Source organism: Lucilia cuprina, chromosome 4, assembly GCF_022045245.1.
Source record: "Lucilia cuprina isolate Lc7/37 chromosome 4, ASM2204524v1, whole genome shotgun sequence".
NCBI lineage: Eukaryota > Metazoa > Arthropoda > Insecta > Diptera > Calliphoridae > Lucilia > Lucilia cuprina.
Genome location: NC_060952.1, coordinates 46,666,302 through 46,683,499, shown reverse-complemented (window position 1 = coordinate 46,683,499; position 17,198 = coordinate 46,666,302). Strand labels below are relative to the sequence as shown.

Below are 17,198 nucleotides of genomic sequence, written 5' to 3'. Positions count from 1 at the left end.
ACTGAAACCCGTTTCTCGTATCTTACGTAGTTTACCAGATAACACGGCGTGGCAGTAAAAAACACTTAACATGTGATCTGTGCCCTTGTTCTATATTTTTCCAGTCGAGAAACAAAACATTGAAATATATCTTCTGCATTTTACTTATGTGATTAACAAAATATACTTAAATTACGAGACGATTATATATTTTTCGAAATTTTTTTAAAATTCGAAATTTACAGAACACAGCACTGGTTGAGATCACCCATACCATATTTAGAAAAAACGGATTTTTAATAATTGTCAGACTCAAAAATTTGTATGTCAAATTTTTTTATCCGGTTTATTTTTTTAACGACAATAGAAATACAAACTCTTCAAGTGTTTAAAAAGTATACACACTTCTATATTCTGCACCAACTTAAATTAGTTATTATCGCTCTAAAATCAGCCATTTCGTGCATGGCTGATTCGAGATTGATTGAATCATTTTGCCAAACCGGACTTACCGTACTATTGAAACTGAAGTGGATTGGTTCAAGCCCGAATGTCTTGATTCTATTTTTGCGTGTATTAATATATTTTCATCTTGTGATATTTTATTACTAACACTTATAAATGTGCCACACAATCTCTCTCGAAGATAATATTTTCCGCAGAACGAATGTGATTGTTGCCGCAATCAATTTGTCCTTTTATCTTCTCTGGGTGGCCTCCGGTAGGTTAGTGGTTAATGTTCAAGTCTGGTAGACCAGAGGTGGTGGGTTCGATTCCCACCCGTGACACTGGTTAATTTGATGTGTATACATCCTCCTTTCAAACTAACTAACTATCTTCTCTTTACAAGCATCTTCTTGGTAGTAAAGAGCCTGGATGAATATCTTCAAATGTCAGTCATTAATTGTAAGATACAGCGAAGTTCAGAGGATGTATCTTTCAATCATGCAGTCTGAGTTAAGGGCAAAAAAGTTATTAATAGTGGAAACAGGAAATCCGGTCTTTAGCGACAGTGTATATTCCATCACCTATAAAAAAGGGTGCAAGCCATATTGAATGTATTGGCCAAACAGAATGGTAGTTTCCTTACAGAACAATAGAGACGAATACTGGGAAGGTCTTTCGGTTCACAGTCGATCATAAATCCTTATTAAGATGGGTCGTGTTGCTAAATTTTATCTTGACATTTTTTGGTTCAGGTATTATATACAGGTATTATATAATACATATTGAATGTATTGGCCAAACAGAATGGTAGTCTCCTTACAGAACAATAGAGACGAATACTGGGAAGGTCTTTCGGTTCGCAGTCAATCATAAATCCTTATTAAGATGGGTCGGGTTGCTAAATTTTATCTTGACATTTTTTGGTTCAGGTATTTTTTTTATTGAATCCTTATTTGCTTATGCTTTATTGATGTCAAACATATTGTATTGTGCGAATGTTTCTACTAAATTTTGTTGTCACTTAATGCTTAAATATTATCTTCTTTTCAATTGAATTATACGATATGTTTTAATCTCAGAATTAGATCTCAAGTAACTGCTTATAATTAAATGCTTATGGCGTAAGTTTAATATATTAATTGGAAAAATACAACCATTTTGCATTTAATGCAATTTAAAATATTTTAAATATTCGTGGAAAAATTCGCTTTTTAATAGTTTTTTCAACCTCTTCAAAAAATATTTTTTTATAAGCCTAAGTACACATTTTTATAGACTATTTAACATTAAAATTATGCATTTTGTGTAGTAGCGGCACCTCCAAAAAATTCGTATATCTTGAAAACTATTACAGTTAGAATCTTAAATTTTTGAACAAATAACTTCAACATCTATGTAATATGGGTAATAAATGGGTGGACTACCCATGAGGGGAGCGGCGCAAATTCGTTTATCTTGAGATAATGTAACAGTTAGAGCCCTTAACTTTTGTCGTAGCCATTTTACTGATAATATGATTATTTTAGGATAAAATGTGGGAGGACTAGCGTTAGGGGGCGTGGTACCTCCCATATAAATTAAATACAACAATTTGTTTATCTTGGAAACTAATACAGTTAGAATCTTAAAATTTTGCATGAATAACTTTAACATCCATCCATGGCGTCCATATGAATAAAATAGAAAAATTCGTATATCTGAGAAACTGTTAGAGATAGAATCATTAAATTTCATTTGACATTCATCTGAATATTTCGAGTATAACAAGCGAACTTTTAATGGGGACTATGAATAAAATACAAAATATTGTTTATCTAGGAAAATATAGAACTAGATTCATCAAATTTTGCTTATATTACTTTAATATTCATCTAAACATTTTTAGGATAAAGGGCGGAGCTTGAAGCCCCCACATGAATTTAATAGAAAAAATAGTTATCTACGAAACTATTAGAGCTAGAATCCTCGAATTTTATATGAATAACTTTGACATTTATGTGAACATTAAGAAAATAACGGGCGGGATTTCAGTGGGGGGCTTGTGAATTAATTACAAAATTTCGTATATCTTGAAAACTGTTAGATAATTCGAATTTTTCATAGATAGATAGAAACTGGCGAACTTGCAATATTTTGCTTGGCATCTCTCATATGTAACATATTGTTAATCTGGAAAACTATTATGGTTGGAATTTTCAAAATCGATAAGTGGGTTTTTTATTTATACTAGAGGGTAAATAAATATTGTATATCCCAAGGCATTAGAATAAGAATTATTCTTAAAGACTAAAGGTATATATTGAATTTTAGCAAGTAAGAAGTAAATATATCATTAATGTAATATTTTATATTGTCATCAAGAGAAATTATAATAAACCTTTAAAAAAATATTATAATTCAGTAACTAAATAAATATTTTTTTATTATTATGTATTTCTTTCATTAGGGGTAGCGAAGCACACCGGGTATTAGCTATTGAGTATATAATATAAAAACCGTTAAAATGAAAATCTATATAAAGTTCGGAAATAAATTTCATACAAATCTCCGAACTTTTGTCAATGCAATTAATGCAAAATCGTACTTTTTTCTGACGGCTAATCGATTATGATTTAAGCATCATTGTCAGCTACCGATTAATGTTTAAATTTTATAAAGAATTTATTTATTTACATGAATGAACTTTTTTACACTTTTTTAATGCAAAAACCCTTTTTTTCGAACGGCTGATGTATAATGTTCCCAATTTAAATAAGCGGCTTAGGTGTGCTTCATCGATTTTTGTTGTGAAAGAAACCCCGCGTATTCAGTCCACGAAAGGCCTTGATTACATTTTTTGATGCAAACCAATTCTTATTATATAAAGATTGATGACTGATAACATTCAGAGTTTAAAATTTGTTTATAATGCGAAAATTCGCATTTTTTTGTATTCGCTTTAACATCTTTGCATGCTAATATTTTATCGCGGCTTTATGATTTCAACATGTAAAATTAAAAAATATTTGGATCACGCGATATTTATGGTTTATTGAAGTTACGCTGTTAGTGTGCTTCGCGAAAAAGCCCTTTTTTCGAAACTTTCACTTTTGTTTTTCCAATATTTAGCTTCTCCCGCAGTGATACCTTCTAGAGCACATTTTAGAAATAAATAAGCAATTATCAAAGTTTTTTAATTACTTTGAAATTGAACTAAATTGTTAATAATTTTGGTAAAAGTAAAATGTCAAACAATTTTTTTAGGGGATTATATACACAAGACTTCCAGCCTAAAATTGAAAAATTGTAAAACTCTAGGTCTTAATATCTAAACTTAGGGCGAGTTTTGCTTATAAAGATAATCTTCATTTTTTGGTTAAACCTGGTTTAATATATGTTTCGTGTTTTTCAGTTATCAGTAAAGTTACTTATTATCTTAGTTTAACTAAGTGTAATCGGCCAATTAAACTCAAGTTATAAGTTAGAAAACACAATTAAGAAAAACAATAAAACAATGATTTCGCAAGAACAAAAACATAATATTTTAAGTAAATTGCAATTTTATGATTGGTTTTGTTTTATTAATTATTGTTTTAAATGTTTATTTAACATTTTTCCAAAATTTTCCATTTTACAAAAGTGTTGTTGTTTGCAAAAAACAGCTGTTCATTGTTTTTGTTTTTGAAGTAAAAACTTGGCAATACTAACAAAGTTAACTGAGCTTAAATCTAAAACTGAAAAACACAATCATCTAACAGCAAGTTAAGCCTAGTTTAACTGATGAGTAAGAAACCCGCCCTTAGTCGATTTTGAAATTTACACAATAATTCAAATTATTTCCTATATAAGTGCGAATGTGCCGCTGATATTTTAAAAAATTTACGTAAAAAAAATCAAAATTAGATAGATTTTAGATTAGATTAGATATTACTCGGATAAGATGTAAATAGTTGTCTTTAGTTAGCACTATAAAGACTAGTGTCCAAAAGTTTAAAACATTTTGGACCCTAGTCTTTATAGTGCTAACTAAAGACAACTATTTACATCTTATCCGAGTAATATCACTTTACGTATTAGAACTTGGATGTTAAAATTTGTCACCAGGGTTTTTCTAATTTTGATTTTTTTACGTAAATTTTTTTAAAATATCAGCGGCACATTCGCACTTATATAGGAAATAATTTGAATTATTGCGTAAATTGAGTTTTTGTTATTTTGAAATATAAAACTGTAGGAGCATGCAAAAATATTAGATGGCAAAAATTTTATAAAATTTTTGCAAACTTTTATTTTTTTGCGATTTTATATACAGTGAATCAACTAATTTTATTGCCTACCTTTTTTTAGAGAATTTAGATATTTGTTCATAAATAAAATTGGAAAAAACATGTAAAAAGAAAATTTTTGTTTTCCAATTAAAAATAGAGATTGTGTAAAATAGGAAAACAAGAAAAAAATATTAAAATACAAATTTTGGTGCATTTGTTGTTGTATTTTATTATTCTTCATCAGAATTTGCATGTCAATAAAGTATTTTGCATATTGAGAATTTCGTTTAATTTCGTTGGGTTTTTTCCAATTATGTTTTAATTCCTTTTTGGAATTTATTGTTTTATTGTTAAAAGGACTAGTGTTAAGTATTTTTCAATTGTAATTTGCAAAAATCATATCCTCATTGTGTAAAAATGTGATGTTATTTGCCTTAAAAATGTTTAAAGGATAATAGTTTAGATAGTTTAGATTTCTAGAACAAGTGTAAATCAATGAAATATAATTATGAGATGCTTAATCAATAACATTAAAAATATTAAATAGAGTAATTGATCGAGTAATGATCCAAAGAATTTTTAGAAAAAACGCAAAAATCAAAATCTTTAACTGCCAAAGGGAGGCGACTTGTATCCATGGAAAACCATTGGACTCCTGATTTATCTTCTCCAAAATCCATATACGAACTAGGAGGAACACTATGTTTTAATTTAGACCTCTAAGCAGACCTTAGAATGGTTGGAACCAATGTAAAGTAAACTATCGTATAGTACAGGAAAAATACCTAATTTAAATATTTTAAAATAGAGGTACTTATCATACCCTAAGGTCAACAAAAGCAAAAATTTTCAGCTAATACATACACTTATAAATATTTAGAACCCAAATCGAGAATAACTATCCAGATCCTAATACACCTACTGTATCTTATTCATAAAATAAAGCATTTTAAATATGAGGTTGAAAATGAGGATTTTATCATGTAATAGTTCAATAGTGGTATATGGTGATGTCCCCATACTCAGAGTGGCTAGGATGGTACTTAATGTTAGATTTATTGAATAAGAATCAATATTCCACAATTCTAAATAAAATTTACACAGTACTCCCCAGTATAATGGGGTTTCCGTAATGTAGTTTTTTTTTATCAATACAAAATTACCAAAAACCTAGATTATTTTTGTTCTAATATATAGATTTATACCTGACTAAACATTTTTTCTAGGTCCAAATCTATTGATTATCTAATATATCATGTATCCAATTCAAAATTACTTATTATTTTCGAAATTTAATCATAGAAACGATAGATTTCATATTAAGTCAAATATTGATAAATTCTTATAGGTATATAGGATAATAAATCAGTTAAGAAATGTCCAAGAAATTTCGTTCCACTACTAAAATATCTAAAAATGCTATTCTAATATATAGGAGTAATAAAAATATTAAATTTTATAAAATAATGCAGCAATATTGAAAAAATAACAAAAAAACCCAAAACAAAATACTTTATTGACCTAAAAAATTAACATTACGTTCTCATTTTCGTAAAATATTATCACGATTTTAAATTTTATGGTAGAAAATTAAAATATAAAATATTCTTTAAAAATTACAACAAAAAAATAGTTTTATTTTGCTGTAAAAATTTTTTTAGATAAAGTTTTTTCTTAAAATTTATAAAATTTTACATAGGCAAATTACTTAATTGATTCACTGTATATATAAAATATAACATCGACTTATACAAACATTTAATGAATAGACATGAAGATAATGACAATCTCAATAGTTTGGAATCATAAATGTATTTAAAATGTCATTGTAAGCTACAAAGACATTACTTTTATCTAAACACATTTTGCATTTTTCTATCCAAAAAACTGCAAATTTTATAAAATTGTACAACTTTTGTTTCAAAACATTGCGACTACGTAATTCTTTACCTATAAATGGCACAACAATTAAGTATGGACTATAGTCATTAAACAAGTGTATACAGCTTATATTAGCAAAATTGACTTTCTAAGTTGTAAGAAAAAAGGGTACTTGGTTTCAATCACATTTTTGAGAAATTTTAACTTTGAGTGTATATTTCTCTAACATGGAACTACTCTCAACCACAAAATTTTATGGACATATTCTTTCAAGTCTTGTGAATAAAAATTCGTCATCTCTTAATTTTTAAAATATTAAACAAAAGAAATATTTAATGCATAAAGTTAATTTCTTAAAATCTAAAACAAAAAAAGAATTTCCCGTATTCTTTGTTGGGTCTCAAATGAATATTTCTTGGTGTTACAATCGGAATGACAATGTTATATACATATATCACTGATGGTGGTGGAGGGTATAAAACGCCTCATTTTCGACACAAAAACTTTTAACAAATTTTTTTGTGACAAATTTTCTTAAAGATTTCCAATTTTTCCCTGATGATATGAAATAAATCATATTATTTTGAAGCAGAGTTTCTCAGATTAATTGAATATTAATCCCAAATTTTCATATAATCTTTTGAAATCGTATGTCACATAAACTTCAAAGTCCTTTTATAGAAGCATAAGAGCTGATGTTGAAAAACTGAGTACACATAGTTAATACTAATGTTCCACAGTTTCCTGTACACATAGATTTTTTCATGTGTTTAAAATGACTGCAGCACGGAGTAATAACTGAGAAATTAACAACCATTAACAAGTTTGCTATTTAAAAGAACGTATAGGTTTAAGCTTTTTATATTTTAAAATTTTTATGTTTAATAATATATAATTTTATTTTAGAATATACATATGTTAGTAGTTTTTGAGCCATATTTGGCCATATGGGTTTAAATATAAAATTGTATTTAATAAAAAATAAAAAAATTGGAGAGTTATACATATTAAATATATAAATAGTGTTAGAAAAACTACGTTTGACGAAGTATTAATTTAGTTAATTTTCGTTACTAGTTATTTAAACACTGTATATAACCCAATTTTGGCGGATTTTTATCACCAGGAATTAAAAAATTATGTCTTAGCAAAATAAAAATTAAATTTATGCTTTTCTGGTTTAATGAATGCAGGTATAAATTACTAACACATTTAGCTTTACTCTGTTTTTTAATGTTTTTTAACTAAGCGAACGGATTCCAGTAAGAAATTGTTCAAGTCATCATTTACTGAAAAAAGTAGTGTGCTCCAAGCTTGTATGGAGGAAAAAAGTTATCCGATTTGCATGTATGTGTGTGAAAGATTTAGAGATTTTCAAAATACAAATACATATATAATTTTTTTCTACATGAAATTTTGTTCAACACAAATTAATAATGCTCTATAAATGCGGTTAAAGCGCTTTTAGGGGCTGGACCTGGTATAGGAGAAATAGAAGTATACAAAACTAATGTTTTTCCCAAATTATGTATCAATAGCTTAATTGGGTAATATGTAATGTGCGTTTAAGAGATTTTCGTAAAAGGACTTTGTATGGGAGCTATGACCAATTATGGACCGATAGGAAAAGATTTTGTGGTAATATTTCATTATGTGAGAACAATGCTTGCAACAAATTTTATATGGATATCTTAATTTAGTAATGAATTATTTCCGTTTAAGTGATTTTCGGGAGAGGACCTTGTATGGGAGCTATGACCAAATATGGACCGATCGAAAAAATCTTTCATTATAATATTTCTGTATATAAGAGCAACACTTGTACCAAATTTTATATCGATATCTTAATTTACTAATGAGTTATGCGCATTTAAGAGATTTTCGGTAGGGGACCTTGTATGGGAGCTATGACCAATTATGGACCGATCCAAAAAAGCTTTCACTGTAATATTTCTATATATAAGAACAATACTTGTACCAAATTTTATATCGATATCTTAATTTAGTAATGAGTTATACTCGTTTAAGTGATTTTCGGGAGGGGACCTTGTATGGGAGCTATGACCAATTATGGACAAATCCAAAAAATTTTTCCTCTGAATAAACTCTATTGTCATGAAATTTTCATTTTTTGAATTTGGTGAAGATATCGACATTACAACGGAAGTTATTAACAAAAAACCAAATTTCCGGGAATATGTACTTTTGTATGGGAGGTATATGAAATTGTGGACCGATTCTGGCGATTTTACGCAGAGATTAAGCTGTTGTGTGGAAACGAATGTGTGGCAATTTTTATGGAATTATCTTGCACAGTTTTCGAGAAAATTACATCAGAATGTGTAAAAAATGCTCATTTTTTTGAGGTTGTTTCAAATTTTGATTCATAACTTTTCCCGATGTGAACCGATTTTGCCCATTTTCAATACAAAACAACTTAGGAAAACAAAGAACATTTTAGGTGAATTTGGTTAAATTCTATTGCTTCGTTTTATCGTGAGCGTGTTTTAGACAGACAGACGGACAGACGGACATAGCTAAATCGACTTAGAATTTGAGGACCCAGAATATATATACTTTGTTGGGTCTCAGATGAATATTTCTTGGTGTTACACACCTCCTTTATACATTTATAGTATTATATTAGAGTTCCTGATGAAGGAACACAAATCCTTATATAATTCCAAATTCTCCGTGCATAAAATACTCTTTATGTTGTCAAAACCAGGTCTTAACTGGTTAAACCGAGGACATTAATATATTACATCAGGGATGGCAAAATTGGTACGATGGTACGTTTTTGATACTATTTGATACTTTCAGGGCTACAATCTCATATTCGAATATTAGTTCGCATATTACTTCATATTTTCTCCATCACATCTGGAATCTGAGATACTATGTCATAAGTTTTGAGAAAACGCAATTTTTGTCCCTTTTCTAGACTTTATAACAGCGCAATGAGTACTTTAAATATAACATTTTACAAAGTACAATTTCGTGGTAATATTTGTATCGTAGCTATGATATACCATGCATTTCCTGGGCAAGAAATTGTGTAGCAAACTTCATCAAATTATATCAAAGATGTTAACATTGGGGGACTGACACCATATCAACATATAACGCCCATTCTATTTTTTTTTTGGAGTGGACACACACGATTACGAGCACATTTGTGCAAAATTGGACGTGCGGATTCAGACGTATGTAGAGCATGTGGAGAGGACAGTGAAACTCTGGAGCACTTTCTTTGCCACTGCCAGGCATTCGACGAAGTTAGATCCAAGTTTCTTGGAAGTGATGTTATTCCGGAAATAACATTCCTGACTAACACTGATTGGAAGATTCTTAGGAACTACGTTCAGGAAACTGCGTTTCTGAACACTGAAAAAGCGCACAACAAGCGTATTACATGATCATTTGTATCCGGCACCTTACATATTTCGCAATTTGATAAAGGACTCACATTTATTAACATAAATTTTTGTTGTATGAGTGACCCGCCATGAGTCTATTTATTGTCTTAACATCCTCTGGTACATATCACTTCAAGAGGACTCAATCTGGCCTCAAAACTAGCTTCTATCTCACAGGCATTCTTGGCCATTTCATCTGCAATTTCATTGAAACTAATTCCAACAACCTCCACAGTTGTCAGTAACTTCCGATTGAAGTAACTGACAACTAACAACACTGTCAGTGAAAATTACAATTTTGGATCTAGTGTTCTCTACAGCAAATCTAATGGCATGATATTTTGCAATAATTTCAGCAAAGAGAAATGATGATCTAAAATTTATCGTGAAGTAAAATTTTTCGTTATCAGTCACATTATTTTTTTTTAAGAGAAGTAATACTCAGGCATTAATGCCTATAAATACATAGACCGTGTTACTTTCTTTGGAAAGGAATAGAGTAGAGGAGAAAGGTGCTGAAAGTGAAGGATTTGTTTTTATTTACAACTATGTAATTGCACGTTATGTTTAATTTTAGAACAGTGTAGCGCGCCTCTGGTGTTAAATAGGCGCATTAATTTAAGCTTTTTATAGCCAATTTATATTTATTTTACTTCGGCGACGATTTAATGCTATAGAATATACCGCCGAAGAAGGGCGCTGTGATAAATATTAGTTGATAGATACTAACCGCCTTATGCAAAAACGATTATTAAGTTAACAATGGTTGTTAAAACCTGTTTTTATATGAAACAAGTGTGTAGTAAACCACTGTTAACTTTAATAATCGTTTTTGCATAAGGCCCTAATAATTTATCATAAACTGATGTTGTTGATTGGCAGCGGTGTTTTATCCTCAATAATTATCTAAACCTAGCAAAAAAAGTGAGCAAAAAGAAGTAGAATTTTCACCACAAATAACATACTTGAAGTACTTCCAATTTTGGTGAAAAACCTATGAATTTTACATTAGCGTGTCATTGGAGGGATGTTGTTCATTTTTGACAACTATGAACTACATCTAATCTTATTCATAGATGCAATAAAAATCCGATATTTGGTAGTCAAAAATAAACCGAATTCGTTCAAAGACATGCTTATGTTAATTTCATTGGTTTTTCACCAAAGTTTGATCTACTTCGAATATGTTATTTTTAGTGACTTTTCTACAACTCTTTCCTCACTTTAAACTGGGTTTTCATTTGTAAGGAAATATTTGGTTTATAAAAATATATAATAGCATTTTTAGATGTGATTAAGATGTCGTTTGTAAAGTATGACATCAATTATTTTTAAATCTTATATATGTTAAGTGCCACATGAGGTTGTAGACCAGATTTAATTGGTGTAAGCATTTTCAATAAATTGACATTACTTTTGGACTCATTCATCGCAATGCTCCGGAACTGATAAACTATTTTAAATAGTCCTACCTAAAATATTCATGCTCTTCACCTGCTCTGCCGATAAATCATTTATTATCAACTTTATTTGCTTTCTACCTCCTTTTGCAACATACATACAGACTGTCGATAGTTTTAACGTGAGCACCTGCCGTGTCGGCCTTATCTCACGGTGGTCTTTTTCATCCACTGGGTAGACTTGAGAACGGTCTACCATCGCCCCTTTGTCTTCAATGAAGACGCAGGTGGCAATTTTTGCACATTGGCTATGACTGGTACCATGCGCAAGTACTTTGCTGGAGTACTCGAGCTATCTAATCTCTTGCCAAAGTAGTCACGTTGTAAGACAACCACACTACTATGGCTCTGTTGATTCGGCAACAGCACCTAGAGACATAACCGGTGGACCGAAGCACGATCCATCAATAAGCCGTAGACATCGTTCTTACTCACAGTGACACGATGTGGCAAGTCGAATATGAACAGAGTAAACTCTGAACATATCTGGACAAGGAAGGAAACTTAATCGGTATCTCTTGTATATGATATCTTTCATCCATCATCATTCAACCCAGCACACATCTCATTTATTCGACACATTCATAGAGAAAAACATACGACACATTCATTTAGGTATACGGGTGGACGAGTCCCGTATACCTCTACATTCATTCTATATCATATACAATTGACACCAACTCATTTCCAACGCTTAGTCCCACAGTCACTCCTCTGTGGGGTATCTGTTGATTTTCGGCAACAGCACCGAACCTTATCCCGAAATATTGACTATTATCATGCATCAGTCTTTTAACCGCCACTTATTCTCTTCCCGCGAATTTGGGTTCAACCAACAGCCACTACGTGGATCCCGAAGGAACCTCAACCAACTGACCAGCCAGGACATAGTCCTGCGGGCAACTGGCCACCCGTAGTACCAGATTATGCGGTGCTCTGGTCAGACCTCTGGCAATCTATGCAAGGACTAAGCCAAGCAGTAGACTGAGACACCAATTTTTCAATCCCGGTCAGATTGGAGGTATTGGGCCCTCTTTATACCCCGGGATTGCAATAACACCAAGGCGGAGGTCTTCGCCAAGGTAACATGCCCCCGGGGGGCAACATACATACAATTCGTCTTGGCCATATTAAAGGAAAGATTACGTTTAACACAAGCTGTATTGAAAACTTTAATTTTATGTTGAAAATTGACCACATCCAGATCATAATCCTCATTTTATGATAAAATAATAAAGTCATCAGCAAATTATAATAAACAAGTTATTAATAAACTCTAGTACTATTATCTTCTATTCTAGTTTTCTGGTATTCGTATTAAATAAAACAGGAGAAAGACAACTTCCTTGCGGAATATCATTTTCAACAATCTAATCTTTACCGATTTTCAAAATTCTCCTTGAAAATACATTTCCTATCCAGTTCACAATATCAATGTCAATACCATCAGCCTTCAGATCATTATATAATAAATTAATATCCACACAATGATAGGCATTATTTATATCCACAACAAGCATTATAACTTTGAAGCCTTCTTGTTTCAATAGAGATGTCATGAAGATCAAATAATTTTTACACATAGCAGCCGAGATTTGTTTTTTCGATATACAAAAGATCTTTCTGGTCAAATATTATTCTCATTAAAAAAGTCACGAAATCTTTCCTTAACCATTAGATTCATATACTTTAAAAAGACAGACAAAAGTGAAATTGGTCTAAAGTTTCTATAGTCAGATCTTTTGAGTATAGGCACAATCTTAACAATACGCACAATAGGCACAATCTTAACACATTTAAAAAACACCAAAGTTGTTCTTGCAGCAGGATTAAGCACTTTAATCATATCATAGGATTTTTTACTTGTGACTTTAAAAACTGTAGATATTGTCGATTGTTGTCGGAATCCCATTAATTGTTATAAACTGGTTGTGTGCTATTCTTAACATTTTTAATAAATTTCCACGCCATTTTCGCATTTGGTGTTTTTTTTTTAATTTGAGATTACTCCGTGTCCCTTAAAGAAATCAAGGGATGGGATATTTACTTGGCTGGTCCAAAAGGATAAAGCGCCATCAACAATTTCAATAATTTTAATATAAAGTTTCAATTAAACATAACCTCACTTCAGGTAAAACGAAAGCACGAGGCTAATGTAGACAACACATAACTTTGAAAAGGTATGTGAAGTAATACACTACATCAGTGCGAGCGAAACGTTAAACTGTCGAAAGCCAGGCAACAAAAACAAAAGTTGCACTCTGAATTTTAGAAGTTTTTTATTAGAGATAAACTTATCCGATATTGAGCTAAGATTATTACATTCTATAATAATAAGCAAATGATGACTACCACCAAGACTGACAGCTACAGTTTTCCAAGAAAAATTGAAGGTAGAATTGGTGAATGTAACATCCAACACTGAACCACGATGATCTGCATTCTGTTTAAAAGTGATGAAACCATTGTTCAAACATCAAAAACTAGATGATGAAATTTTCCGCTCAAAATTACTGCCTTTAACACTTCCATTACGATCACCCCAAGTTTGACATTTGGCATTAAAATCGCCACAAATGATTACAGTATCATATATTTCCAAAAAATCAACAAGATCAGACCTTTTGTCATTAAACTCATTATCCATCATATCAGGTTTAAAATAGGCAGAACAAATAACAAAGTAAGGTTCCATGTTGGTTGTCTTTGAAATAATTGTCTCAGATGATAAATTGTGATTTATTTTCTTCATTTTTATAGTCTTACGGTAACATATGACGACTCCACCATAATTATCATTCACTTTAGTCTTCCTTAAAATATTATAATTTAAAAGTTTATAATTGCCACATTTATGAGAAAAATCCACCCAGGCAGCAAAAATCAACGCCATTATTGCTCAAAAAAATTCTATGCTTTTGGAATTACTCCTCAGAGATTGACAATTGTACTGGCAAATTTTTATCATGTTTAATATTTGATGTAGTGGGAACATCATCCTCAAAATTCACATTTTCAGAAGAACTTAAAATTTTAAATTGATTGTCTTTTCTCTTCGTCAAATAATCAACAGCAGTTATTGCATCTTGATGATCCAGTTTAATAAAAATATATTTACAAAGATTCGTTAATTCAGGAACTGTTTTCTCAATTTCACTCACACGTTTATAATTAGATAAATTATAAACAGGCACTATTGGTTGAATGTTTTTGCGTATTCTGCGATTATCCTCCGTTATTTCATTTATAGGCTGAGGTTGCCATATCCTATCTGACTGACGCGCAACTCTGTTATATCTCTTCTAACTAAAAGTTTGTTCACTTATTCATCTTTATTTATGATATTTTCAGTTGCAGATAAAGCAGGAAAATCATCATAATAGTTTTCGGGTAAACTGAATCTATTATATTGCGTGTTATAAGTGTTTCTTACTTCTTTTCTAGAAATTTTTTTAATCGTCATTATTTTCTTTATATCCTGCTCCTCAATTCACTTGGAACATTTGGACTTTTCATGTGATTTATGATCAACACCATTGCACAGAATACATTTAATAATACCACAACTTGGATTACAACCCCCAGCTTTGCCACACATCAAACATCTTTTAGCTGATCTATAGCCATTTTCGGTGTGTCCTATTCTTCTACAATTTCTGTATTGTCGAATTGGAGGATAATATTGATCCACCTTTAAGACTGTATAATTCAGGATTACTTCATTCGGTAAATCATTCCCAGCAAAACCTATTTTTACTGAGTATGTGCCATACAGAATTAATTTTGAACGGAGATTGAATATTTTTCCTAATTTCTTCATCAGTTAGGAATGTTGGAACATCTCGGATAACACTATAGGTCTCCAAAAAACTATTAGGTACAAAGGCGCGCTGTTTTTTACATTTAATATCATCATTTTTCAAACAATTAATCGCATTCTGAATATTGTAAATAAAATTTTAAGAAGAGTAACACCATTGCCTTAATCATTCTAATACCAGGAATATTAAAATCACGTATTTGATCCCAAAGAATGATACAATTTCTCAATCTTCTGTTTCCATTTATCTCCAAAAAATAACATATTCTTGTGAATAGAAAATGGTATAGTCATTATTAACTCCCACACTTCCAATTTTTTTTTTTTTTTTTGATTATCATAATTTTCCTAAATTGGCTGAACAGCGACATTTTTAGTAGTGCCAGCAGCAGTATTACCTGGTGTAGTGTTTATAGTTGAATTCAGATTATCGGTGTCACAGTCAGTTTGCATAAAAAATTGCGATACAGCCTCATTATAATCATCATTACAAGTTTCCGCCGCCATATTATCAATTTCAATTTCAGGTTTTTTTTGGGTTTGACATTTTGATTTTCTTATTAGAATTTTTCGTGATCCTCTTCTTCATCTTAGCAAGTTTTTCACGGTCCTTCTTTTCGAACTTGGATATCTTTTCCTTAACGTTGGAAAATGAATTTTCAAAATCATTAAAGCTCCTCTGAGACACTTACTTTTGACAAATGCTGGTAATTTGCCGTTTAAATACTTAAAGTTAAATTAAAAAATTATAAGTATTTATAAAAAAGAAATAAAAAGTTAGTCCAGCAACCAAAAAAAATATTTTCCACTTTATATTCGACTCTCAACAAAATTTTCCAGAATTTTAACCTCAAAAGTACTTGCAACCGTACACTTACAGAGTCAAAGGAAAAGTGTGCTGTTGACATTTAAGTAAAATTTTAAATGGGGCTCAAATAAGGCGCTATAATTATAGAGTTCATGAGGGTCATCAAGGCTAGTATAGAACTTGGCTTTGTAGCTTTTTGTCGACATACGAGTATATTAAACATAACTATGGACTTAAAAGCCCCATTCGGCGGATTCAGTTGTATGGGGGCAAGGTGAAATAATGGACCGAAATTAACCATTTTCAATAGGCTTCGTTTCTGGTACAATAGAATATCATAAGCCAAATTTCATCGAATTATTTCCAAAATAGCGAGATGTAGTTTAAATACAAGGTTTACAAGCCCTATTCGGATGTTCAGTTGTATGGGGGCTAAGTGAAATAATGGACCGATCTTAACCATTTTCAATAGGGTTCGTCCCTGGTACAATAGAAGAGTATGTACCAAATTTTATTAAATTATCTTTAAAATTGCGACATGTAGTTTGATTAAAGTTTACACGGACGGAAGGACATAGCTAAATCGACTCAGAAAATGATTCTGAGCCGATTGGTATACTTTAAAAAAATATGAACGTATTGTTATTTTTTTAGTCAATAAAGTATTTTGCTTCTTTAGGTTTTTTGTTAATTTTTTAATTTTGCTGTATTATTTTATAAAATTTCAAATTTTTATCACTCCTATATATTTAAATAACAATTTTTAGATATTTAAGTAGTGATACGTTAAAATTTAGACATTTTTTAATCGATTTATATATCTATAAGAATTCATTAAAATTTGACTTAACATAAAATCTAACGCTTCTTTGATTTTATATTGAAAATAATAAGTAATTTTGAATTGAATACATGATAAAATAGAAAATCAATGTATTTAGACCTAGAAAAAATGTTTAGTGAGTTGTATATATTTAATAACAAAATAATATGGATTTTTTGGACATTTTGTATTGAGAAACAAAAACTACATTACGGAAACCCCATCTTTTTGAGGAGTACTATCTGAATTTTATTTATAATTGTATAATATTGATTCTTATTCCATAAAGCTAACACTAAGTACCATCCTATCCA

General features: G+C 30.5%; 1 protein-coding gene across 5 annotated transcripts in view; it reads right to left on the bottom strand.

Moving 5' to 3' along the window:
* Positions 1-17,198, bottom strand: part of LOC111679981 (probable ATP-dependent RNA helicase spindle-E) — a 52,297-nt gene that overhangs the window by 29,928 nt on the left and 5,171 nt on the right. The window contains exon 1 of one of the 5 annotated variants that reach the window (XM_046948593.1): positions 4,874-4,926. The exons of 2 other annotated variants lie outside the window; for them this stretch is intronic. The gene's annotated coding sequence lies outside the window, so the exon portion shown is untranslated. Of the gene's footprint in view, positions 1-491; positions 1,486-4,742; positions 4,786-4,873; positions 4,927-17,198 lie in introns of those variants that run through there. 2 more of the 5 variants (XM_046948594.1, XM_046948592.1) reach the window with 2 other exon arrangements.